Here is a 27,871-nt window from a genome sequence, read left to right as displayed (position 1 = left end):
TAAGGAACTCTTACTGTAATACCCGTGAGAGTTGAAGAGAGCCCCCTTTCAACTCCATATGCTTCACTGCAAGTTGAATATGCTTCACGGCAATGCACATTGTATAATTCACCGCATTACAAGTCTGTATTGTGGTGAAGATAAAGAAAATGTGTCGACAACCACTAAGAAACACATGCAAGACCCTTGCCCACGTATTTATTTATTTATTTATTTATTTATTTATTATTACACTCAGGGCCAAAGGCATTAAAGAGGGGAGTGGATTCATTTGCAGCAAATGAGCAAAAAACACAAATATAAGCAGTTAGAACGTTGGATTACAAAAGCTTGTGATATTACAGTTTTAGCCAGGGTAAACAACAACAAAATGTTTCAATTACACAATGCTAGCTAGAACTGCTCAAAATCTTTGGTTATCGTAAATGGATACGACTTCACCAGGAAGATGGTTCCATTCCGTGGATGACCGCAGAAGAAATGACTGCAAAAAAGTTTTAGCGTGACATGATTCAAGACCAACTTTATAACGGTGGTGGATACGAAGCGATACGTATTGTGGCTGCAAAATGAAATCATTGCGGAGGGTTGAATGATGGTATAATTTATGAAAAAGGATTAAGCAAGTAATTTTACGACGAGAATAAAGTATGGTAAGTGCATGGTTGCTTTTCATGACAGACAAAATTGCAGTTCTGTTGTAATTACGCAAGATGAAAGGAACTGAATTATTTTGCCTAAAGAATTGATTAGTTTGTCAATGGCAGGATCCCAAATAGCGCATGCATATTTAAGTTTCGGACGTGTAGTATTTTTAGGGATGAAGGGGCAGTTGAAGAGTTACGGCGTACGTAGCCAAGCATGAGGTTAGGTTATGTTACCCACGTAGTGGGTATGAACATTGCACGATAAATTAGCAGAGATATGCACACCTAGGTATTTATAAGAGTGAACTAATTCCAAGGGAACATCATTTAGATAATATGTACGCATGCTATTAGTTATTCGGGATACACGCATCACATGACATTTGCCAATGTTTAGTTCCACTAGCCAATGTTTCCATGAGTTAGCTACACTAATTTAATGAGATATGTAAGGTGGTTAGCATCTTCCGGATTAGTGATTTCACGAAAGATAACACAATCATCAGCAAATAAGTGAATGTTAGATGATAGTGAGGGAGGGAGGTCGTAAATATAATCAAGAAACAAAAGAGACCCGAGTACTAAACCTAGAGGTACACCGGAAGTTACGCTTCGAAGTGGGGAGTTATGGCAGGTGGCAGTTACAAACTGTGAGCGATTGGATGGGAAGAATTCAATTCACTTCAGGATGTTAGCGTCAAGGTTCAACTAACTTTAAAGTTATCCTTATCAAATGCTTTAGTCAAGTCTAAAAAAAATGCAATCTGCAAATGACGAACGATCGAGACCAGGATGCAATTTGTGCATAAGGATTGCAAGCTGAGTTTTCATGAAAATGTTTTTCTATATCCATGCTGAGCTGGTGTGAAAAATGCAGTGGATAACACGAAGTTAACAAAATGTTTGAAAATTATGTTTGAGCAATTTACAGCAAGTGCTTGAGAGTGAGATGGGGCGATAATTAGCTGTTAAATTCTTGTTACCTGACTTATGCAGTGGAACAACCTTCCCCATATTCCATTGCCTAGGTTGAGTAGATGTATCCAGTGATTGCTGAAAAAGTTTTGTTAGTATAACTGAACTAACGACGTCTGTATTTTAAAGAAATTTTGAGTTAGTAGAGTCGTAACCAGGCGATGAGTGTTCGTTCAGGGAATCAATTAGTTTAACAACGCCAGCCATATCCACGATCACTGGAGCGCAAATACATAATCATACTGGCGAGTAGGAGGTAGGCGGTCATTGTAGGGGACAGAAAAATTTTGCACAAATTCATCATTAAGGGTGGCGGTGCACTGTCCCTTAGGTATGCCTAGTGAGTCTTCGAGAGTTAGGCGCTCATCATGTAAGGGGTTGATTACACCCGAAAACTTTTTAACATTAGTCTTTAACATTGATGGAAGTACGTTAGATAGAAAGTTATATTTAGCATTTTTAGTGCTGTTACGTAGGTGTCGAATGCGGACTTATAAGCAGACCAGCGTGTGGCAGTTGGCGAGTATTCTGCGCAGCGATATAGGCATTTGTTGCGGTTACATAGGCGCTTAAGATGGGATTTGTACCAAGGAGCATCAGAAATGGAAGTAATGATGCAGGATGGAATGTGAGTTTCAGTTACTTCCTGAACTTTAGCGGTGAACATGACGCAATTTTGCTGAAGTGAACAATTTTCAAAATTCGGTAGGAAAGTGTCTAGAAATGCAGTTAATTCATTATTATGATGGTAAAGTTAGTGTTTTCGGAAATATGTATAGTTTTCCTGATTTTAACTGGTTTGGGCGTTGAAGCATTAATTGAACATGCAAGCAGGTAGTGATCGCTTATACCAGATGGGTGTGGAATCTACGAGATTGTACCAGGGTGGGATGTCAACACCAGGTAAAGGGTGCTTGGGAATTAGAAGCTACGCGTGTAGATGTGTTACTAGTTGTGACAATGAAAAAAACTGAGCACAGATCTAAAAACTCCTTAGCTTGTGCCAAAAACGGAGAGAGTGAAGAAGGTTGATCGTTCCAGGTTACGTTTGAAAGATTAAAATCGCCCTGAAGTAGGACGGGAGATGAAAGAAATCGCGTGCAAACAAGGTTTGTACTGTCGTGTCGTGTACCGTCATGGAAAAACGTAGGTTGTGCAGAGGGTGAGCGATAGCACACACCTACGCTGACATTCTTGTGACCAAAAGTTACGAAACCAAGACAGCCTCTAGATCGTCACTCGTACAGACAAGAGAAGATGGAATGTCATTTGAAATCGCCGAAAGGATGCCACCTCCTCTGTGTGCAGTACGATCGCAGCAGTGAACACGAAATTGCACAGCACCGTAAAACACTTCTGTGTCAGTGACATGCGCAGGCAACCAGGTTTCAGTAAGTGCAATGATTTCTGCAGAACATGTGTCGATTGCAGAAGATAAAGAATCATATTTGTCGGAGGTGCTTCTGAAGTTAGAATACAAAAGTGAAACTTAAGTAAGCTCGCCGAGCGAGATGTGTTCATATTTACCTGTGCGCGTGGGAAAGTACGTGCTTGTTAATTTAGTTGAAACACGTTGGCGGGCTAGTTGGTTTGAATCCATGACAGAGTATGTAAGCGCTACTGAAAGAGAGGTAGGAAGAAACAGACACACCAGACAGTGCTGCCTCTCTCTGTCTGTTTCTTTCTACGTCCTCGTTCATTGGCGTTTACACATCATATGATTGTTAAATTTATTTATTTATTTATTTGTTCGTTTGTTTGTTTATTTGTTTTTTGTTTGTTCATTTATTTATTTATTTATTTATTTATTTATTTATTTATTTATTTATTTATTTATTTTCAACTCACTGTAAGTCCATGGGGGTTATTACATCAGTGGGTGAACAAACTTTGACACATGTATGTACATCTGCAATCCTGGCTTTTGTTTGTCTGTTTGTTTGAGCCAGAAAAAGAAATACAGAGTAGTTGGGAACAAATACAGAGACACAAACAATATCAATAAGTAAAAGAAAGGGCTGCCTTCTCGGCAAGCTCAACAAATTCGGGAAACGTTGTCTGCGCAGTGACACACGAGTTCAGTTAATTCCATTCTCAGACGGCTAGCGGGAGGTAGGGGAACAAGAACGCGTTATTATTGCAGGAAAACCCTTCTAGTCTACTTGGGTGCACCTTTCCAGTCTGACGAATAGAGTTAAAGTTTATAGTCTGAGTAGTTTAGCTCGAATAAGTTGTGGAGTAGCATGTGCAAAAACTCCATACGCTGCAGTTTCGCTCGGCTTCCCAGAGTGTGAAGGCCTGCACATTGTGAAAGCTCAGTTGGGTGAATCGGTACGCTTGTACCGGTTGTAAAAGAAAACGGACAGGTTTCCTTAGAATCATTTCGAGTGTGCGGATGTTATTTTTCGCGTGTGGAAGCCAAAATATATTCGCATATTATAAGACCGGCCGAATGAGCGTGACGTACGCAAGGCATTTAGTTTCAAATGCCGAATGACGCAAGACTCTCTCGAGAAACGAGAAAGAACGGTTTCCGCATTGCGTTCCTGGTTACCTGTTGGATGTACGCAGTCCACGTAAAGTCGTAAGAAATGACGAGTCCTAAACAACGACGCTCGGTAACACTAGGGATGTTGGCATTGTTAATAAAATGAGAATAATCTAATTTTCTTTTTTTCTTTGTAACAGACACTGAAACCGTCTTTTTTTTTTCAAATTGATTGGCACCCGCCAATCTTTGCACCACTGCCCAACTTTATTTAATGCGTTATTGAGTTTAATTTGGTCATCAATGTCCTGGATTTCCTGGTAAAGCGCACAGTCATCTGCAAACAGTCGGATTGTAGCGTTAACTTCTTTCGCAATATCATTTATGAAGAGTAAAAGAAGGACGGGAGCCAGAACAGCGCCCTGAGGTACACCGGAGACAAGTGGCACAGGATCAAGAAAATGGTCCCCAAGATGCACAAACTACCTCTTGTTGGACGAATAATCACTTACCCAGCAAGTCACTGGCCCATCTCCGAGTATGTTCGTAAGCTTGAAAATTAGTTTCGCATGAGAGACGCGGTCAAAAGCTTTTGATAAATCCAGAAAGAGCATATCAATTTGAGACTAGTTGTTAAGGTTTTGCGCAAGGTGATGAGTGATTTCTACTGGTTGAGTAACAGTGGATAAACCACTAGGGAAGCCGTGCTGGTTTGGATGAAGGATATGATTAGTTGTTACAGATTCTGTAATGAACTTCAATATAATATGTTTAAGCATTCTACAAGTCAAAAATATAGGCCACTAGTTTGCTGGCGATGAAATTGTTCCTTATTTATGAACTGGAACAATTTTAGCAATTTTCCACTGTGCTGGGGGGCTGCTTTCACGTATTTATTTTGAATATATCAGATGCCAATACTTGCTGATAGGTTCTGCATACCGTTTTAAGAATTCGTGTGAAATTCTATCAGGGCCGCTGCATTTTTTGTACGTTGATATTTAATAACGTAGAAAATATACCAGTTTCGGAAATAATTGGAGAGCCAGCTGGTTTTCTCTGTTGATTACCAAAGGCGAAAATGGGTATGGGTAGTATGGGTAGAGGTATGGGTATGGAACATCTACATAATGAGTAAACACCAACTGCAAGTAGTTACTAGAAGCATCTGCTGTGTCCTTATTTCCCACGGGGGACGTTACGCGTGTGCTGTTTTGAGAGTGAATGTAACGACAACATTCGTTAGTTAGTAAGTGAATGTTTACAAGTTTATACGGTCAATAAAACAACTATCCTTACTTCGTATAACTCTACTAATTTGTTATCGCAATCGGTGCTCTGCCTTTCGGGCAAAACAGCCACTTTTTTTTTAATTCAATGTTTTGTACTACTACTACTGCTACTACTACTACTACTACTACTACTACTACTACTACTACTACTACTACTACTACTACTGCAACTACTACTACTACTACTGCTACTACTACTGCTACTACTACTACTACCACTACTACTACTACTACTACTATCTTAGTCTGGTGATCTAAGCCAGGACCAATACCTTTCCAAGGCTGTCGCTGTGCTATCTAACCAGGACGCCAGCAGATCGCAGGGCGAGGGCGAATTAATCGACAACTTGAACCATAGGGACCGTGAATATGGTATCAGATCCCGAACTCAGAGACAGCGCTACCTGGCAGCTTTGAATTCGAACTTGCTCCTGTTTCTTAGTGGAACGGTCCAACCCACTCTGGATGATATCAGGTGATGATCGAAAAGACTGTTGTGATTGTGATGATATAACTAGAGCTCAGCCCAGCTCCTCAGGCGCGGCGGTGTCGCCTTCAATACCACGTGACACCGTGACGTCACGACAGAGGAGAAACGGGGCTCCAACTCGCGGCGTCGCCCCCCGCATCGGACGCGGTGAGCGTCGAGCAACGCAGCGTTCGGCGCGACAACGAAATGTGCGCCTGAGCAAGCGCCACACGCCTGAGCCGACGCCGACGACACCGGCTTTTCTGCGACACGAGCTCCTTAACGCTGTCGCGTTAAAATAAACGCTAGTATGCTTCGCATCCTGGGCTTAACCTTAGCTAAGCCACAGCCATTTTTTTACGGTCTTCTTTCACTAAAACTGCACGAGACTTCTCGAGACCTCTTCCTCTTCGGTAGGAGGACTGCCTTACTATGGCGAATGAGTTGTGCAGAAATTCGCAAGTTGGAGAGGAATTCATGAATCCGCAAGCCTTCGTAGCTTCGACCGTGCACTATGCCATTGGGTGGAAGACAATTTTCTCCTTTCAACTGCTTGGCGTATTCGCAGCTATGGATAAATATGCCGTAAACGTCGACGGGAAAGAGGAAGAAGCCGCGCGTTCCACGTCAGCCCCCGTCCCGCCATTGGATTGGAACGATAAGGATATAACGGCGTGAGCTCCCTTTAACTCTGCAGGCCGAATCCGCTTCCCTGACAAGTATAGTCGAGCATGCAAGCGGGCCACGAAGGCAAGAAGGCCGGCAAGTCCCGGCCGAGGAAAAGTCGCTCGCCCAAGGCCCGGACGCGGGAAGGTTCTCTCGCGGAGCAGCTGCCGGGATACCTTCCCAAGGGCCGCGTATCGCCCACGAGCTATGTCCCTCCGACGCCGCGCTCCGCCGGACAAGCAATGGAGGAAAGCGACTCGCCGCCGCGCAGCGACTTTCGCACGGATTCGCCGAGGAAGCTCAAGGATGTACCGAGCTATTGCGGATCGCCCAGTGGCTTGGCTTCACCCAGGGGCGGTAACAAGGGACACGCGTCGCTCCACGGGCGGCTACGGTCACCGAAGCACTCGGCTGAAGAGGCCGCCAGAATGTCGCCCGGCCAGTCGCAGGTGGAGTCGCTGAGAGATTCGCCCGTGTTGTCGCCTCTGGAATGCGCCTCACTGGCCACAGAGGGGTCCCTGTCTCCCAGGTTGGAGCAAACTCTTGCGGCCAGTGGTCGCGGCACGCCAAGCAGTCGCGCTTCTTCCAGAAGGCGCGGCGTATCTGCCGGTCGCGTGAGTTGGCAGCAAGAGCGCCCGGGACACCGCGCGAAGGCGACCGCTTGCGACGAGGGCCGAGCGAGGGCGCCCTCATTCTATCGGTGGCTCGTCAGCTGCCTGCCGTGGAGGTCTCGACGCAGGGGCATGGCCCAGGAGCGCGGTCCGGATGCCGACGCCGAGTCGCCCGATCCCAGGTCACGCATCAGCGAGATCAGCAATGCGCGAGCGTACTCGAAGGCCACGAGCAGCGTGTCCGGCCCGGACGCGCCGGTCATGGCCCGGTCTTCGCTGCGGGCCGACTTCTGTACCGCGCTGCTTGCGGTCGCGGTGGTGGTCTTGGCGACGTCCTTAATATGGGTGTTATTCGCGGGTGGTGGCGACCGGCACACTGCTGCAGCGACGGCTCAGCGATGCGTCACAGAGACCTGCGTCAAGTACGAGAAGCTGCTGTCTCTGACTATGGACGACGACGCACGACCGTGCGACGACTTTTACCAGTACGTGTGCGGATCGTCGATACGCATGGGTAAGAAGCCGATCTGCGAGCAAAACTGGGCCAGGTTCCTGAACGACGTCGCCAGGCGCGTCACGGCGTTCGGCGCGAGTATCGGGGCACGCGATTCGGCAGGTGTGTTTACGGACAACGCGCCCCGTGTGGAGAACAAGGCTCTGACCAGCATCCAAGCCTGCCTCTCCCCCTTGGAGCGCGACAACGTGCAAGAAGTGAAAGACGTTTTGGCGGCTGCGGGCCTCCCGTGGCCCGATCGCATCGCTCGACCGGACGTCCTAGATTCCATGTTTTTCATGTCGCAGCGCGTGTACCAGGCATTATTCGTAGACATCATAGTCAGCGCAGTGGACAACGAGCGAAGCCTGGAGTTCATAAGCGACGACCAGTTCGAAAGCATGTACCAGAGAATAGGCGAGCACATGACCACCGTGCATATAAGAAGCCACTTTCGCGCTACTTACGAAAGCTTCGCCTCCAACCGCGAAAAGGTGGACCACGAGCAGCGCCAGGAGCGGCTCTACAAGACGTTTTTGGCGATGAAGAATTCGCTGGACGATTTGATGCAAGTGCAGGATCCCAACAAGCCGAGCGGGCCAGACTCAGCGGCCTTCCTGTCAATGACGCCGCCAGTGTCGGAATCGCGTTGGGAAGCCGTTTTGGGGCGCTACCTGAACGCATCGCTGCGCTCTTTCAGCGTCATCATCGTCGAGAGGGTTGCCCAGTTCAGGGCGCTGTTCGCTCTATGGCGGCAGCATGGAGAGGAGGACATGGCCGACTTCTTGGGCTGGTTTGCTGTTCAAGTCCTGGTGCCGTACACAAACCGACGCCTCCTGGACAGCTACTATCAGTCGGAATCGGTGGCTGGCGAGGAAAAGCGCAAGGACTGCGTCACCTTCGCCTACCTGGCGTACGCTTTCGCCTTGGACAACTTCCTGGTGCACGACGTCGCCTCAGCTGTACAATTCGCGAAAGACCTTGTAGACCCTCTAGCGGGGTCTTTCCGCAGGCTGCTGAGCTGGAACGGCTCTTCCCTGGTGGGCGACGCGTTTCCGCCGCCCAACGGAACCCGCCTTCCAGCGGCGTTCGACATCGTGAACGCGTCTCGGGAGGCCGTCGTGCTTCACCTGTACGACGACTTTCCCGATGTCCATCCGGAGCAGCCACTTCGGAACGCCATAGCGGTTGCGCGCTACATGCAGGGCCGGCAGAATTTCACCACCACCTACAAGGCCGCCGACGGCGACATGTTCGACGGTTTCCATCTCAATCCCCAGCTGCTCAGCTATCCATGGTACGCGAGAGACGCCCGGCCGGGCATCCTGCTGGGAGGACTGGGCAGCCGACTTGCGGGCGCGTTGTACCTGGACTTCGTCGGGCGGCGCCCGAACCCAGACGCCGTGTTACGGGAGAACTGGCGCTGCCTCGGCTCGGAGAACGCGGACGAGTACGGCTACACAGACTTGGTGGCGGCGACCGCTGCCGTCGCTGTCGTCTGGGACGTCTTCCGGGACGTCAACGAGTCGCGGCGCGGCCCGTTGCAAATGGCGTCCTCGCTCGAAGTGCCGGCCCCTTACTCGGACGCCACGCTGCTGTTCGCCTTCTACTGCTGGCTGACGTGCGGCGACCAGTGGGGTCGGGCCATGTGCAACGTGCCGCTAAAGCACAGCTCCCACTTTGCCAGCGCTTTCGGGTGCCCGCCAGGGGCGCCCATGAACCCGATTAACAAGTGTCGCATGATTGTCTGACGATTATGTCGCGCTGGCCGCGGGGATATTTCGCAACTGTGCCTGCCACTCTTGCGAAGCACACCACCGTGAAAAAGAAGAAAAAGTAATGACAATGGCAGCTGTAGAAAGCTTTACTCAAGATTCCTTTTTATTGCGTTCGCTTTTCTACCTAATGCCGTTAAAGTGTGCACTCATTTCAAGAACCGTTTCATGCCGTTTCATGGGACTGTCTGTCGCCATGTTTTTACTGCGTTATGCTATCAATGCAGCAAGCGCTCTTTTTTTCGTGAATTACTGCGCAGTCATTAGCTGTAGTGAGTGCGCTGCATGGGCAGAGGTTCCTGTTGAGAAGTGCGGTTATAAGGCATTTTATTTATTTTTTTAAAGAAGTCTTGTTCTGATATTGTGCTATAGCAAACTACGCGTATTTTAAACCCGGAAATTCTGTATTTTAGGCATTTCCTTGACGACGCGCAGCATTGAAGCAATTCATGTACGCGCTTATCAGCAAATATACGACATGCACGATGTACTTCAACGCAAAGTGGCACTCATCTTTGGAATGGCGTCGCTCTCGCATAATAAGGTTGCTGCACCGAAAAAAGAAAAAAAAACTAGGATCTGCAAAAAATTTCTACTTCATTTCTTTGCTCTAACTTAGTTTATCAAAACTCCTGATATTTTCATTACACTTCTAAATTACAGTTCTATAGTCCCACGCTCCACTATTTAAATATAGTTTCGCTTTACATGTAAGCCTACGGAAAACCGCCTGCTTCTTTGCCTATCCGCCATAGTGTGTATGAGCCACTGTCTGGGATACAAGACAAGACAAGACAAGACAAGACGAGGCTGCACTACCTGCATATGTGAGCTCCGGTTACCGCATGGAAGTAAATCCGTGCACGACGTGTTCATCGTGCACGAATCCTCGATCGCATGCAGGCTTAAGTACTTGCAGCTACCGCAGACACCAGCGCCAACGTTCTCTCTGCCAATTTTTGTGGGAAACTGAGTTGTAGCATCTGCAGAAAACAGGACGAAGAGAGAGAGAGAGAGAGAGGAGGGTGATAAAGACGCGGTGAGTTAGTGCACGCGCGCGGCCAGCACCACTGAGACAAAGGCGTTCACACTGGCCAGTCGCCCCTCAAGCAACGCACAAGTGCCTTCGCAGCCTTGTAAGCCAACGGAAGAATGTTATACAGATGGGCAGACAGATACCGGAGAGTGCGTCGAGTATGCTTAGAATTGTAATCGCATTAAAAACGAGGCAGAACTTTCGCGGCAGAGCTCCTCTAAGGCGTGCACGCTGTGGACGCTTGCGAGCACGCAACGAGAGCCGTCACGCGACGCGCACAGTGGCGTAGCAACAGGGGGGGCCGTGGGCCCCGGGTGCAAGGGGCCAGTGAGGGAGGGGGGGGGGTGTCATATACGTCTGAAGACACCCCTCTTTCCGCCGGCTATACCCAGCAGGGGGGGGGGGGGACAGGTGACAGAAGACGTAAGGTACTCGGGTGCCACGTGACCTAGCTACGCCACGTGACGCGCATCTCGGGTGACGTTCCCGTCGGTCGCCAGAAAGGGCGCCTATGCACCGCCCGTTCACGAAGCCCACGGTCGTTCAAACTTCGCGATTGTGAACGGTTCCGCGCGGATCACTGCCGGTGTGAATTCGGCTAAGCGCACCGATTACGGATGTCTGTCGCCGAACCTGTTACGGTTGACGTGTAAAACCCCGAGCGAAAAATGGCTGTGGCTTAGCTAAGGTTAAGCCCAGGATGCGAAGCATACTAGCCTTTATTTTAGTTGTTGAACCACTGTTTAGCCTGGTGAACTGCTGTTGCTTGGCTATATTTGGTTCGGCTAGACGAAGAAACAACTCATGCAGGCGAGCGCACGAGCTGAGACCCGGCTCTGTAGCTACGCGGCCGCAAGCGAGCACACGAGTTGAGCCTCCGCTATTGCAGCTGTTATGACGTCATATGGTAGCTACGCGGCCGCGCGCGGCGCAGCAAGGAAGAGCGTGGTTGTGCGGCTAGTATGCTTCGCATAAAAGGATGCTCGAAAGAGCCTGCTCAACCGAAACGGAGGATGGATTCCTAATTTGCTATGGTTGCCTCGAGGGGTTGCCGCCAGCGGGCGCGGCAAGCTGGTGCAACGTCGCCTAGGAAAGTGGGAACAGCCGCCAAGCACCGAAGGAAAGCAGTGCACGTCGCGCGACGTTGACCCGAGCAAGATCTCGCCTCCGATTTTAGTGGGCCTATTTAAGGGGCCCCGCATTGTACTTTTTTTTTTCAATTCATTCATTCTTTTCTTCTTATCCTTCACCAACCATTGAATAATCGGTGCAAGTTTCGCACTAGAAATCGTCTCGTCCCTGCCTGGTCGCCATGGTCTACCGGACGCCTGCCGACAACGCCACGCTACCCAATAGTAACGCCGGTCGAGGTTCGAGAAACAGGCGTCACAACTATAGTAAGGTCAGTTGCGCCGGTCACTCGGGCGCTCGGTCGAATGGTAAGCTTCCTCCTTCTTCTTGTCTCTTTCCCTCTTTTTTCGTTTTTTTTTTGGGGGGGGGGGGGGGCGGCTTGGTCTGGGCGGCGCGGGTGTGTGCGCGTCAAGTCGGATGTTTCGAGGGAACAGTGGGAGAGCGAAGGAGGCCGCGCGTGCAATAATAGGTGACGTCGGTGTTGAACGGGCTCAATACGTGCCCAAACGCTTCTCGCGGGATTGACTCAAACAGAGGGGGGGGGCGCACGCGCGCTAGTGACGTCCGTGAGCAGGACGTGACCTTGAGGTGACAGAATGCACGCGGCCGAGCCGTGATCTTCGCACATTTACGCATATCGGCGCAGCTTACACACGTCCAACGCGTTGAACTCGCGTGCGAGGGCGCGTCAGAAGGAGCGATGCGCGCGGCAGACATCGGCAGCCGTGTAAACAGTGCGTATAGTCCCTGACGCGTGACTTGCAGTTCTCTCGTGAGTGTGCATGCAAGCAGTGCCTTCGCCAGCAACCGTTGACCAAAAGCCCTGGCGGTAGAGGGGTCTGGGTGGGGGGCGGGGGGGGGGGGGTGTCACGCACGTCCGTAATGTGGCGCGTCGGTCGGCGACGGGTCCCGCTTTGCGGTCCGCGCGAAGGAATCGCGGAAGGGCGCCTGCAAAGGAATCGGGCGAAGTCGATGCGAGGGCGTAGATCGGGCGCTCGATCGCTTCCGCAAATACGGCTAGCGGATCCAGAGGCCCACGGGGCCGTCACCGTTTGCCCGCGACGCCTCGCGTGCTCCGCGGGTATGTGTGCGCACAATAGTATACGCACTCGTGCGCACTCATGCATGCCTACGATGTTGTGTGTACGAACGTAGATATTCGTGCCGAACTGAGTACGCTGTAGCGATGCCGCTATTCGCCTCCCAGTCTAACGCTTCTTCTCGAGTCTTTCTTTGCGGCCGTTCGCGCGTATAGACGCAGTTGATCCGGCGGGCGAGAAGGGTGCTCTGCGCACGGTCGTCGCGCTTTCCCAAATTGGCGTACGCGCTCGGTGTTGCCGTTGGCGGTGCATCCCGCGGAAGCGTTGCTGCCCCGCCAACTCCGTGCGTACGGCGTCGTGCGAACAGTCAGGGGGCCGGCCAGTCTGACAGCACCTACCTTTCGTTCGGCCGTGAATTCGTGCCCGTGTTTTCGAACGTACAGTCAGCCTGCGAAGTTTGCGCGAGTTATAGGCGCTGGAATTTCGTGCCCCTGCGAACTGCCTGGCAGTCCGCGAATTTTACGCGGGTGTCGTCGAGCTTTGATGTTTCGGGCAGGTGCGTCTGGGGTGCGGGATTCAGTCCTTACGTGCTGCTGCGTGGCACTACTGCGTGTGTACGTACGACTGCAAATCGTGAAGAGTTTTCTTCGTTCGCGTAACCTTTTCATTAGAGTGCTTTCTTCGTTATTGTGTTAGAAATTTGCTCATTTATTTCTTCTTCTTTCCCCTTTTTTTCTTTCATCGTTTACCGTAATTACCCTTTTTGTTAATATTATTTGGTTTAAAAACCTATATACACATGACAAGAAAGGAAAAGCGAGGAGCAGGCTAGCAACTGCCACCGGAAGGTGCACTACGTCTGCCTACTCTTCAGAAAGGAGGAAACAGAAACATAGATATAAAAGATAGGAAGAAGGAGGAAAGAAAGTGGAAGATGACAAATCTAAAAGAATAAACTAGAACACACAGCACAGGTCGCACACCCTAGGGCCGTTAACTGTAGGTCACGCTACTACAGAACGTTAAAATAGAATGGTGTCTGGGATATTGTCATTTGAAGCATAGGCTACAAACGTGAACATATGATAGTTTCGTTTAGGACAGTAAGAAGAGCCAAGACACACAGGCACTGGGGTACAAACATTCGTCGATTGTCACGGGCGTTTTCGCCCCCATCGATATGCGGCCGTTGTGGCCGGGATTCGATCCCGCGACCTCGTGCTTAGAAGCCCAACACCATAGCCACTAAAACACCACGGCGGGTGATATAGCCAACGTCGTTCGGTGCGCTAGCAGTACGCCGTACTTTTGTGCTGTTATGCGTGGACTAAGAAGAAGAGGAAAGTAAGGCTGTACAACAGTATAAGTATATACGACAATAGTAAATAGCTTCTTTTTCCTTTAAAAAAAAAAAGAAATGGAAGAAGGAAAGAGAGAAGAGAGGGGGTGGGCATTACTGTACTAGGAGACTTCGGAGTGTTGCCGATAATTGCAATATAGCTGGCCCTAAGAGAACGACCGTGACGACGAAATTGATGACGACAAACCACGATAACGACTGGATGGGTCAGGGGATACGTGGATCAGGGGTCGTATCATGGATGAAGACAGTCAGTCAGTCAAGAACTTTATTGAGGTCCTGAGGGGGTTTGGGCCATTGGAGATCGCACGCGGGGAATGGAAAGAGAAGTTTTTTTTTTTTTCCTTACCTGGCGGCTTCCTCTGGCCAAGAAAAACTTCATCACGGAAACAGACGACGTTGGTTGCGACAGACGGCACGAACGCTACCTCAGCAGGTAGCGAAAACAAAGTTATCGCTGCGGACCATGCGTAGTATATCGCACACCACAAGTGCGGGTTACCATTTTGTCGTTCTACGTCGAGATTCACCCTCTCGCGGGCTACAGACAGTGAAAACACGGTACACACGTGGTACGGAGCAGGTAGGGTTCGCGCTCTGTCATTACGCGCGTTGCGAGTGATCAGGCGCGAGAAGACCGCGGAAGTCGACTGACCCGCCGCTTCGATGTGGCAAGGCTTCGCGCCTCCCTCACCCGGTCACGTCTACGCACTTCTCTCCCCCATCTCACCTACACTTTTCATTTTCGTCCGCTTCGTATAAGTCTGTGTGCCGATCTGCCGAACCCGTAGTTACTTCGCGATTCCCGGAAACGTTTCTGGCAGCGCATATTCAGCAGAGTTCAATGCTTTTCACCTCTCTCTCTCTCTGTCCTCTCTCTCAATCTTTTTTATAACTCTGCTACGGAGCCAGAATCATGCAACAGAGTTGAAAAGGAGAAATAAGTTGTATATCGCAGGGGAGGTCACTGTTGCTGTTGTGCAGTGTTGGACGGAGGCCAAGGTATGGTCGATTTGTATTACAACAATAAGAATCACTTCCTTCACCATTTCCTGGCGTCATTCGCGGGAATCATCCTCCTCATCCTCATGTTTATCGTGTTTGGTTGCGGAAGAAGGTGGGCCACGAAAGAAACCTCTTTGTTATAAAGACCGGCCAACACTTTTCATTGTGCAGGCCGTAGTAGCGATATCTTTTTTTTTTCCTTCTGTTTTCCTACGTGACCTAACTTCGATATTCCCGGTGAGCAGGGCAGGGTTAATCATAACAGGTTCGCCATCGTTGTGCGCTTCTCTCATTGCGCCTCGGAAGCCTCCTGCATTAGATAGATCAATCAACGACAACACTGATTTTGTTTAGACCGGTAAAGTACTCACTGATCACTAAGCTCGGTGTGTCCGAATACCCTGTTACATCACGGTTCCTTGCAGCACCACGCTCGAAGAATCGGAAACTAAAATAGAATAACAAATAAAGCTCACAAACTCAAGTGTTTTCGAACCAAAAACACCACGCGTTGGAAGCAGGTATGCTCTACCGCTACTGCACAACAGATTTTTCTTTCCTTTTTTTTCGCGACATTTGTTACAGTGAGTAAGACGGTATACGTACATGAACTATATAAAATAGTGGAAGCACAAGATGGTTAGAATCAATCACAGGAAAGTGAGCAGTCTACAAAAAGATGTTAACATATAATCCAAAGCAACACTGAAAACTAAAAATAGGATCTAAATACTTAATCAAAAGTGGATACCGATCTGGCCGACAAACAACTTGGTCATAAAGTGTCCTTCGGGTGTATAATCGTCTGAGTGAAGTGCGCTCTTAAGGAATTTTGTGCAATTCGGTCTTGCGTGCGGGTTTTCAACAAGCTACGTAGCCCTACGAGTCAAATGGTGCGTCGATCATGTATCGGATACTGCGAAAATTTAAATCAACCTTTTTCTGTGAACTTCTATGCAGAACATCTCAGGAATGGCAACTTTACAGCTGGTAAATCAATTTTCAGTAGTCTTCTCAGGCACGTTACAACGACGACAGTCAGTAGATGAAACGAAACTATCCTTCCGAAGCCATGTTCTAAACGGTAAGGTTTCAGTGCATGGTATTTACAGCTGGGATAAGGTTTAGTTATGGGCTGATTCTCCGGGTTGCCAAAGTTTATTTAACATGTCACATTTAAGATGGTGACTGAAAAAAAAATATATTCCATTCGTGCTTGAAACTAAGCACCAAAAGTACCCAAGAGCCAACTGAGCAAGCGACAATCCTACAGAACGCTAAATACAGAGTGCATGTGAAGTACACTCCAGAAACACATTAGATACCCTTTGGGGCATACGTATCTTGTCTCCAAACAATTATCGGCACCTGTCTTGCGTGGCATTCCTTTCCTTTACCGCTGCGCACAAGGTACTTTCAGGTCAGGAGCGACATGTGAGTTATCAGCGTGACATGGCATTCTTCACAGGAAAGTAGCGAGCGCAGAGTTTACAAGAAAGGAAACGCAAGCGAGAGAAATTTCGATTATTCTTGTGTGGCAAAAGATACGCCGTAAAAGTGTAAACTGTTTTTAGAGTGTAATGGCAGAACACCCGCTTCAGAGCAGTAGGGTCCTTGGTTCGAACTCGCATAACTTCGTGACCTTGGTTCGTGTTTTCAACATCTTTGAGGCTTTGAACGCGATGTTACATAAGGAGCCGTGATGTTACAGGGATACCCGGATACTATGCTCTTAACCGCGTAGGGCAATAAAGTGTTTCAGATTGAAGCAATGTTGCAGCGCCTGCGCTGTCGCCAGCTCCGTGTTTTCACACGGACAGGTCCGCCCTGTTCATCTCTGCGCTCTGTTGTATTGTGCAATTATATGTGAAAACAATTGATCGTTTCTCACTCGATTGTCGTCACTTGTCCATCCGAGGAACAGAAATTTGTAACATCGCATTGCGATAGTTTCGCCTGCTGTATTGCTGTCCCTGCGGAAAAGCTTTTCCACTAGGCTTGAGTGCAATGGAGCAAAAACATCGCGCGCACCCAAGTAACGCTGAGTGTAGTTGTCGAGGTGCTCTAACATTGTTTATATAGACGGTGAGACAAGGTAAATGTAAGGCAGGGAAGCTGAACAGAACTGAGTTCGTTTGAACGAAACGTACTATAAAGTTGCAATGCTAGCACGTTTCCTGAGTATGTCATCGGCTGCATTATCCTTGTCCTGGGATCCTAGCTCCAGTGCCAAGGAGCCTTAGTTGCTTCGTGACCAACACAAAGAGCCACCAGGTGGCCCCTATTTTGATAAGATGGTTCCTTATTTGTGGGAAGCCGTAGTGAGGGGCTTGGATGGATGGATGGATGGATGGATGGATGGATGGATGGATGGATGGATGGATGGATGGATGGATGGATGGATGGATGGATGGATGGATGGATGGATGGATGGATGGATGGATGGATGGATGGATGGATGGATGGATGGATGGATGGATGGATGGATGGATGGATGGATGGATGGATGGATGGATGGGGGACGGATGGATGGACGGATGGATGGACGGATGGATGGATGGACGGACGGACGGACGGACGGACGGACGGACGGACGGATGGGCAGGCGGATGGGCGGAGTGGGTGCGTGAACTCACGGATGAGCGGATGGAAGGATGAAAGTTGCAGAAGGAAACGAAGAGGCTGAGACATAGGTCTGGGATGGTCTCGTGTTCACTGCGCTCATTCAGTGGCGAAAATTAAAATTTCTGTTTGTCCTATGGACGTTTATTCGTATTAAGAATTGTATTAACTCCATTTCGCAGACTCTATTTAGATTTAGCTGTCCTTGTAATACTGCGTTTCGGTGGCTCTGTATTACAGGGCTGATGTCATAGAAGTCCGTGTTTGCTCTGCAGTCCGCAGTCTTTCCGCGATCTTTTTAACTTAACAGCTTTGGGTGCCTTTACGCGGACACTGTTTGTTTGGGCATGTCCGAAGCAGACGACGCGCATCGTTGAAGTTGCAAATGGTTCGGTAGCGTGCCGTTCACACAGAGAGTGCAAGTGTCTTCTACTCTTTCCTCTCCCCTTCCATACAGTAAATAAGAAAGAAAGAACGGAGAGCTAAGAAAGCGTCACACAGTTCGGTCGAAGTTTGGAGCGGAGCTCTCGCAAGCTTGCCTGATGAAAGAACTTGCGTAAGAACTGGAAGCTTCCTGGTTCCGCCCGTCTCACGTCCCCCTCCCCCCACCTCTCTCTCTCTCTCTGGTGGCCGTCGCGGCTGATCGAGCAAGGCGGCCTTTCTTCTCCCTGATGCGATGGAAAGGAGCGCTGAAAGCGAGGCGGGAGGTGAGAAGGAGGAGAGAGAGGAGGGTCACGCTCACGCGCAACGCTTCTTCACGCTGCAGGAAGCGACTTCGCCAACGGAGCCCCTTTCGTTTCGAACGCTCGTGCGAGCGCGCTGACCGTGAAATTCTTTGAAGTTTGAGGGCGTTTGCGCGGACTCACTCTATACAGCTCTCCTGGCTTTATATACCTATAACACACACACATATATATTTCTTAGCACCTATGTAAGCTTTCTCCCTTGTTATTTTTTTGTCTTTGTTTCTGTCGGGACGCTGTCTCTATTTTCCGCCCACTCACGTTCCCGTCTTTCGAAGCTTCTTTGTAGGCGTCGATATTGCGGCGTCGGTCATCGAAAGACGTGAATGCTGCAGAACAGACGGAGCGAGCCCGAAGTCTGCGAGCGTTGCTATTTTTATTTTAAAACTTATTCTTCATTCTGACTGAAAATCAGACGATGGAATGCGTTTCAGGAGTGCCGAAGATGTGTATCATATGTATGTACGTACATACAAACGCGTACAGGTACACTCGCGGAAACGTTGCAGTTGTAGACTCTGAAGAAAAGGAGCGCGCGAAACTTTTCGACACACTCCAAGCACACACACACACACACAGGGTGGGCAGCTAAACGCGAAACGGAGTCGTTTTACGATTCTCCGCGAAAGCGGCTTTCTTGTTCGGGGTAACCGCAGTAAGGGCGCTCTAAGCATCCGAATGGGAGGCCTTCTCTCCCGCGATATGAAAACGTTGACGTTCCAACGTAGCGGCCCAGTGGCTTTTGTGGCTATAGTAGCCGGAGAAGCGGCGGAGAGGACACTATATGCGTGAGCGATTGCTACAAAAAATACGCCCTCGAATGCCCCCTCCCCCTCCCACCCTCCCCGACGCACAGTTTTTATCAAAAGTATTGGAGCCGCGTTGCGCTCGTAACCGCGGAACTGTTGTAGGACCGTCTGTATAGTATACTGCAGGGCCCATTCAGGGGTTTTTTCTTGCTCCGGAAATCGCAAACATTGAGACGAACGGACTGAGTGACAATATCCCGAATTTCGACCAATCGCAGCATAGTTCGGGGGCTGTGATCGTAGGCAGCTGATCAGGACGCCGAGGGTTCGGTGCCTGGCCACGGCGGCCGCTTTTTTCTTTTTTTTTTTTTTGTCAAGGAGCCCTAGGTTGTTAAAATTAAACTGGAGCCCGTCCTCTGCGTTGCGTTGGACAGTGACATCAGTTAGTTAATCAAGCAATTAACTAAGCAGTCGGTTCAACGAACAAACAACCAACCAATCATTCAATCGTTCTTTTTATCTTTCGAGTTCCCGGCGTGATGTATATACAGGGAGCCCCGAAATTAAGACTGGCGACGGAGTTTATGGTTGCAGAGTGGCGTCGTAACGTTTGACGAGTGACTGTGATTTACGGCTGTTCGGTCGTGACTGTTCGGTCGTCATACCTCTGACGACCGAACACCATAGCTCTCATAACCTTATCTTGCAGTGCCTTTTTTCATCTATTTTTTTCTTTTAACAGCCTGGCTAACGTTAGCAGAGACAGACGGTACATGAATGGGGCACGCGTTAAGGCAAACGTAGGCGTACGCTTTCTCCCGCTATCTAACGTGTGCCAGTGTATGTCTGTCGTAACTTAAGCGACGAAGTTCTTGTTCTTGTTCCCTAGTGAAATGTTAGCGAAGCACCGTTTTAGGATGCGGTACACCAACAGGAGGTTATACCGGTCTTTTCGTTCGTCATGCCGACGCAAAGCTCCCGGTGCGCCGATCTCGAAGGCAGTGTAATCAATGGAGTTGATTGGCTGGTATTAATGCCAGAGTGCAGGGGACGTCTTTTCGCCAGAGTTGCAATAAGAATAATGGCAGATTTAATAACTGCATTTGTGCATACAGCTGTACGCAGATGGGCGACGGGGAGAGGGATAAATGCTGTATTCACTGCTGCTTCCCTGTGGCACCACAACCCGTTAGAGGCGAAAGAAGCAGCACTAGGTTTAAACGGAACTCGCACGGACAGAAAAATGTGTTCGGTTTATCCGAAGTTCCATTTAATGCGATTATTATTATTATTATTATTATTATTATTATTATTATTATTATTATTATTATTATTATCATCATCATCATTATCATCATCATCATCATCATCTCCACTGATTCTACTGTTCAGCGGCGTAAACATTTGCCGACCGGACCGGACTGGACGAGAAGATGGCCTCCGGGATCCACGGCCCCAGCGGAGACCTCGTTCGTGCAAGGGCCACGTTCCGTATATACTCCCCAGATGGCGGCACTGGCGCACGTTGTTGCGTAGGCCGCCGTTCGTTGAAACCAACTCCCGCGCGCGCACCAACCATGCAGTCACTCCGGCGTTTTCCCCCATCTGCGTGTACGTGGTCTTGGGAGGCGAGACTCTCCGAACAGGACCTGGGAAGCCAACTGGCGACCCTCGACCAGGCCCGGTGAGCCGCGATCGCCAGTGGAGCCCTGTCAGAGGGAACCCACCCGGGAATAAACCGCGTGACGGTTTCTGCAATAATAAAGTTCCATCGTCCTCCTCCTCTGTTTCTTCCACCACTCTTTCCTACCCCTTCCCCCCTGTGCAGCGCGGTTGAGGTGTCCTCATCTGAGAAACAGTTACTGCGCTGCACTTTATCCCATGTTTCTTCCTTCCCAAACAAGAATCTCTCTTCTCCTCCTCCTCCTCCTCCTCCACATCTGCCCCCAGCATCTTTGGCGCCAGGTGCGCTAGTCGTGCGCAGTGGTGGCTTGTCCATCGTCAGTGCCCATTTCCGTAAGCGGATAACCAAGGGACTCGAAAGCGAGGAAAAAAAATAAGTGAAGCTGTTGCGTTAGAAAAATTACTCAAGTACAGTGACGAAAGAAAGAAATGCACCCTTACAGTAAGATACATATTGATAATGCAATGAAGACTCAATATCGAAGTATACCGTTAACGACGCCGCCTTCAAGTTCGTGCATAGCCCGCCGTGACGCTATGGATATTGAAGGCGTCAGCTCGGTCTAGTTATCGGTAAAGATGGACTGCACCGCATTCTAGAGGCGACAAAGGCGGAACTTGGAGAGCTTAGATAACTTTCACTGCGCCACTTGGTCACGTTGTGTGTCTACGCCACAACGGGCCAAAGTATACGAAAAAAAAAATATTGTAAGATCCGTGACGTCGTACTTATGCACCGGCGTCGGGGTTTCAGCCGAAATTCAAGGAACTGAAGCTTGGCCTTTGTTTCTTTTTTTTTCTCTCATCCAGTATCATTTTCAAAGCCGAAGTTTATTTGATGGCAGCACATAAACATACAGTTTTCCGGAGTACAGACAAAAATTACGAAATATACTTAACAGGGGGATCTGTACCCCTCCCACCACCTACCTTAAAGAAAAAAATTCGCATTGGCAAGATGATGATAGCAGCACTTATACAATGACTACGTTAGCACAAAACATGCACATTATACCAGAGGGAAGAAAATCGAGACAAAGAGAACAATACTAGCTAGTTATTTAGATGAAAATGGCGATCAGTAGCGGATCGAGCTCTTACCGCGAAATTGATGGAAGTCGAGTTTTTCAGAGGATGCCTTATCAGTCGAAAGATATGCAGCGTTTATCTTTATACAGCTTCCCTTTATTCGTAAAATACGTCTCTGCAGGGGCGAAATGGTCAATGGTTTACTGCGAGATGCGTCTTGGCTTCTAGAGACCCAGAAACAAGAGACGAGCGGTGAAGCCGCCTTGAAGTTCCCGACCCAGCTTAGCCGTGACGTCACGGACACTGGCAATGTATGATCGGGCCTGGTTGGCTGTTGATCGGCGAATAGGAATTACATCGCATTTTAAGAAAGACACAGTTACTTAACGTTATAGCAAGCTTTGAGAAAACGCCCTCCTTGAAAAATGTGCCAAATACGTGAAAAAGTATTACCTTGAAAATTGCGGCATGTCACTGACGTATACCGGTGCTGGGGCTTAACTCAGAGTGAATTTTAAAGAAAAAAATAGAAAGTTTGTACTTCGGTATATATCCAGCAATAAACAACCTCCTTTCACCAGATGAATGAAAATAGTTTTGAAAGAATAGCTTATCAAATGTCAAGCTAATTTAGTGTGTTTTTCGTGAACATTTATGGGGAAGATTTCATTCGTGAGCTCCTTTTCAAGTACAATCGAAGGAAGAAATCGTATTACTCAGTATCGTCATCATCAAATTTGACGAGGTTTGTTGCGTTTCAAAGAAAAAGTTTGAATCTACCAACTGTAGGAAGCAGATTTTTTTTTCGTTATCAATGATTTTTTTCTTCAAAAATCGTTGAAAATTGCCTAGTATAAACACTTGAGTACCACGCACGATGCGACAAGTGACGCGATGTGGATGGCCGTCGCGTTAGTTCGTCGCCTGCGAGTCGCACTCCACGCGAGCGACAGACTTTGAGCGACGTCTCCCCGGTGTTGACGGTACGAGGGCAGCGAGTGTACGCGCCGAAACTAGCTCGACGCGTGCTGTAATAATTGAAGTTGATTTGTTTTGCTATACAAAGCAGCATGAAAGGTTTCTGAAGGCCTTCCGGCTAGTAGTTTCCCTTTTTTCTTTTTAATTCTTGAACGCATCAAAATACGGTCTTTTGCTCGTATCGTGCGACAACCTGTAGTACTTGACTGCTGACAACAGCTTCGCGCTGTTGGCTAGTTGCTCGTAGCACTTCCGGACGACGAACGACGAATTGTGGATTTTAGAACCTTCGTCCTGCAGTAGACGTAAAATAGGATTATTATTATTATTATTATTATTATTATTATTATTATTATTATTATTATTATTATTATTATTATTATTATTATTATTATCATCATCAATACCGTGACCGTGATACCGTGTCACCGCGAACGTGAAGTCGTAATTATTATTATTATTGTAACCAATGATGATAACTTAGCGAATCATGGCAATGCCACCTGAGGAGAATAAGAAATAAAAATGGAATGTTACCATCGATACCTAGTGTCGTTTCGCGCAAAAACAGGTGGGGTCAGTAGGCACCTAATAACCAGAACTATAGGTGTATGCACTGTATACTCTGTACTGTATAGGGGTATGCACAGTATAGGGCTGCGTGAACATTCGAACATTTCGAATAACGAATAGAATAGTGCCTCATTCGATTCGGTCTTCGAATCAGTTCACTAATCGTAAAGACGATTTTTATTTTTATTTTCATTCCCGCGGGATAATACAGGCATGAATTATGAGAGCTTGCGTAGTGAGCAGGCTAAGTCGCTCAGGGCACCATATATGCCATACTCGCTATATATACAGCGATCATTCGCAGTCTCTGAAGAGCCATGTGCATGTGAATAAACTGCTCGTTTGTGCCTGACGGTCCATTTGTGATTTTAGCGCTGACGTTGTGAATACTAGGATACGGACATCGTCTTATATTGGTTTGGAAAACAACTGTTCAATACTCACACGTTATTACAAGGCAACAGAGAAACGGCGAAAGAAAGACGGCTGGCTGCTACGCAGGTTCCATTGATACGGGCCTCCAATAATCTACCACCCAGTGGACACCACTTATCATTGGCGTCGCGAATAAGCCGAAAAGCTGCGGCCTGACGCCAACAACGTCATCGCCATCGCCATAACGCCATCGCCATCTCGACAATGCCATCGCGATCGCCGCATAAAGGCTGTCGCAGAGCCTCTACGTGCACTGGCATATTGTACGGATTTACAGGCTTGGTTATTGCGCAGTCGCACAGTGCCCACTTCTCGTATGCCAAGCGTCGTGGCAAAGGAAACAGGTTCATAAGATATAGGTGCCGCGGAAGGTGAGGCAGAACGAGCTTTTAAGTCCCTCGACCGGCTTCTCGGTATCATTGGAGAACTTGACCAATGTTACGTGTGGGGAGACACAGACAGAATAGACTATTGACAATATATTTACGAAAAACCAGCACATCCAGAGACCACGACATGGACACCAGCTCGCGCCAAAGGCCCAAGATTTGATTTGATTGGATTGGATTTCCTTCTTCGATGGCGCGTACGCAGTGCGGGGGATTGGCCAAGGGATATGTCCCACTTCGTCGTTCTTCCCACCGGTCTCTTGCTCGGCCGGTCTATCTGAGTCCGTTGAATCACAACCATATTAGGTTAAATTCTTAACGTTTTACGCGCTGAAACTACGATCTGATCATGAGTCAGTGCCGTATTGTGGGGGACTCCGGATTCATTTCGACCGTATGGGGTTCTTGAACGTGCATGATGTACGCCGGCCGTTTTTTTTATTATTATTAAGCTTGCACGCATATAGTCATAGTCATGGCAGCGCACTATCCAGCTTTGCCGGGAAAGACGATTCCACTATGCGATTGCAGGGACGAAGTTGAGATGTATTGCGGCGAACGAAAGGCCAACGAGTGAGCGAGCTTCGGTTTGATCACCAGAGCGAGAGCTGGCACTCATCGCGAGGCCAGAGCATGGCTATTATAGAGCCAGCGTAGGAGCGGTCGCTGTATAGCGCATGGATTTGCCTGTGAACTTCGTTCTTCTGAGTTTCAAACATCGGGCGGGACAGCACGACAAAGGCGGCGCCAACGGCGTTTTCCGAGTCTCGAACTTCGGTATAGTTGTTATCTCAATAATATAACTTTGCCAACGTTGTTCTGTTGATAAGGAGGTGGCGGTTCGATTACCGCGCTCGTTCCGGTGGAGCTGCATTGTCTTTAAGGCGGAACGCAAAAAAAAAAAAAAGAAATGCCATTGTGACCCACCTGTAGGCACACCATGAAGAACACCGTGTCATCAAACGTCATCTGTAGCGCCTCTGCGGGTGTCTCTTACAGTCATCTTGTGTTCGGAGACGCATAACTCCGCAGTCATTTTGGGGAACCTTGGTTTGATTACTCCCCGTTGGTTATACACGCCGAAGCAAAGAACTTCGGCAAAATGATCGCAATAACTTTTTTCTTGTTACTGTTGCTTCGACGTAGCGTGGTTAGCCGAGCAGTTTCTGGTCGCCCTTCAACCACTCCGCAGGCAGACCTTGTATACAGGCCGCAGAGGCTTTGTACCCGCGTGTGTCTCTGGCTTCTCTTACGACGCAAACTATTTGATCTGCGAGCTTCTCTGCGCGAGTATCTTCGCGGCTACGTGTGGCAGAAAAAAATATCGTGCGACAAAAGTAAGTAAACCAACAAAAAGAAGGGGGGGGGGGGGGGGGAACGAGTGCCACACCTGCAGTGTGAATTAATGACTCGTACGCCTCCGGAGAACAAAAAATTGCGGCACCGGCCAACGGGGTTAATCAGACATGGCTCCCTAGCTAACCCGAAAAACAAGCGCGTAGAACGAAGGGAAGGGTGAAGGGGGCGAGATGTATATCTTGGACGCTGGAGAAGGCAAGAGAGGTTTACCACGTGACCACTGCAGTGGCTCCAGCATGCGCGCGAACCGTCAATTTAGTAACGATGCCTCCCTTCCCCGCATCTCTCTCTCTCTCTCTCCATTCGCCTTATACTTGCATTCGTGGTGCCCCGACCGACAGACCGACTGACCGACCCACCGAAGCAGCGGGCGGGCGGGCGGGCGAGACGGGGGGAGGTGGGGCAGCCCCTGCCACTGTACCGTCCAATTTTTTAACCTTGCCACCCACCGACACAGGCCGGCAGGATTCGACTGCATCGCGGTCGAGACTTTAATAAACGCGTTCGGGCAACGTGATATAGCGGCACCGCTCGCGTATTTGGGCGTGCGACCAAATTATCCCTAACCTACCTGGCACTTGCATGCTCCCCTCTTCGACCAGTCTGCTGTCCGCTCGTAAGTCATGGAGGGTTTGCACCGCAGAACGGCGTCATCCTATTAGACGGGACCAAAGGGTGGACGGGCGCCGCTTTCGAAAGAAGCTAAAACGCAGTAAAGCGATTTTGAACGTAGGACGAAAAAGATTTAGCCCGTTAAAATTTTTTGTTGTTGTTGTTCGCTTTGCGACGGTTATGTACGGGCGTTCGAGGGCTCGGTTGTAAGTAAACGCCTCTCCTGCGAGGGAAAGGAGGTACTAAGGAGACTTCGAAGGAAACTCGGGCGCAATCGTCGCAGAGGTACTCGGCTGTTTGCATCTTCGTTCCACTCAACTTTCTCTCTTTCCACTCCGCTTCTTGCACTTTATTTTCCTCTCGAAGTCCCCTCGCGGACCTGCTTCACCCCCAGAAGCGCTCGGAGGGGGCGCACTTATTTTTGTTTCCTTTCGGCGTCCTTTTCTGTCTGGTTTCCCGCCTCCCCGACGTTAATTAGTACTTTCGTCCTTACGCTGATTTAATTTATTGGAGACGGCAGTTTGTCAGCCTGTTAACGCCGTTGTAATGAGCGTGTATATTCCCTTCGCGTGTGCCCATAGAATTATAGCCTTCCGCGTAATGCTGTCGAAGACCCTTAGTGGCGCCCCTCTTGAGGATGACGTCAGGTCCTGGAAATGTGCTTTCCTCTCTGAGCAATGACCGCTTACGCGAGCGTCAAGTTTGTCCTGAAGTGCCCGGGCCGACCCGGTTTTGCGCATTCCATATTACTCATGAATCGTGGCCCACTGAAGAGAGCATTGGATCGACACTAAATCAACTCTGAAAGCTAAGCTAGACTGGTATATAAGTTTTATCACACGTGTATTACACGTTTATCAGAAACGTCTATCATACCTCTATCGCACACGTCTTTTTCACGTCCAGAATTGGGATTAAGTCCCTCTTACTCTCCGTGCATACCATGAAGGGTGTAAGAACAAGATGTGGCGTTTTAGGCGCCATTATGAACATCGCTCACCATCTCGCAGTAACGTCCTCGATTTTTGGAACGTCCGACCGAAGCTGGTTTATAAACGCACTAAATCCAACTAAAAATAAAGATAAAATAACAGCGGGAAAAGGGAATCAAATACATGTTAGATGATCTTATCGGTGCATTAAAACAAAATATTTCGGAAACAAAAGACTGTTTCTTTGACAGTACGTTACCTTCGTTTATGGCGCATGGCCCTCACAAATTCTGGTGATATTTGTCAGATGAATGAGAAAAAATAACGCGAAACAAAATTTCGGATCAAGTTATTCAGGATCCTGAACGAACTGTTAATGAAACGAGCCCCTTTCAGGCCCCTTTTACAACACGTGCTACTAACGCAGTGTTAACCCTTTACGCTGCTAAAATAACCATGGAAAAATTAACTGTAAGTGAAGAGGGCATAATTTCTCTATTGCATAAGCTTGATGTTAAGAGAGAGAGAGAGAGAATGAAGAGGAAAGGCAGGGAGGTTAACCAGACATGAGTCTCCGGTTTGCTACCCTACACTGGGGATGGGGGATAGGGGTTAGAAAGATGACAGAGAGGAAAACGCCAAAAAAGAAAAAGAAACACGCACACATTGAGACAAACACACACAAAAGGCGTTCCAGTTAAAGGCGTTCCAGTTAAAGGCGTTCGCAAAGGCCGGTAGATCGCAAAAAGCGCAATAGCGATTGCACGGCCTTCTTCTGT

The 27,871-nt window shown here is 48.6% G+C and overlaps 1 protein-coding gene across 1 annotated transcript in view; it reads right to left on the bottom strand.

Moving 5' to 3' along the window:
- Nucleotides 1-27,871, bottom strand: part of LOC135900901 (uncharacterized) — a 435,375-nt gene that overhangs the window by 249,612 nt on the left and 157,892 nt on the right. The gene's annotated exons all lie outside the window — the stretch shown is intronic.

Source organism: Dermacentor albipictus, chromosome 2 (assembly GCF_038994185.2).
Source record: "Dermacentor albipictus isolate Rhodes 1998 colony chromosome 2, USDA_Dalb.pri_finalv2, whole genome shotgun sequence".
Taxonomy (NCBI): Eukaryota; Metazoa; Arthropoda; class Arachnida; order Ixodida; family Ixodidae; genus Dermacentor; species Dermacentor albipictus.
This window is presented reverse-complemented; position numbering and strand designations above follow the sequence as displayed.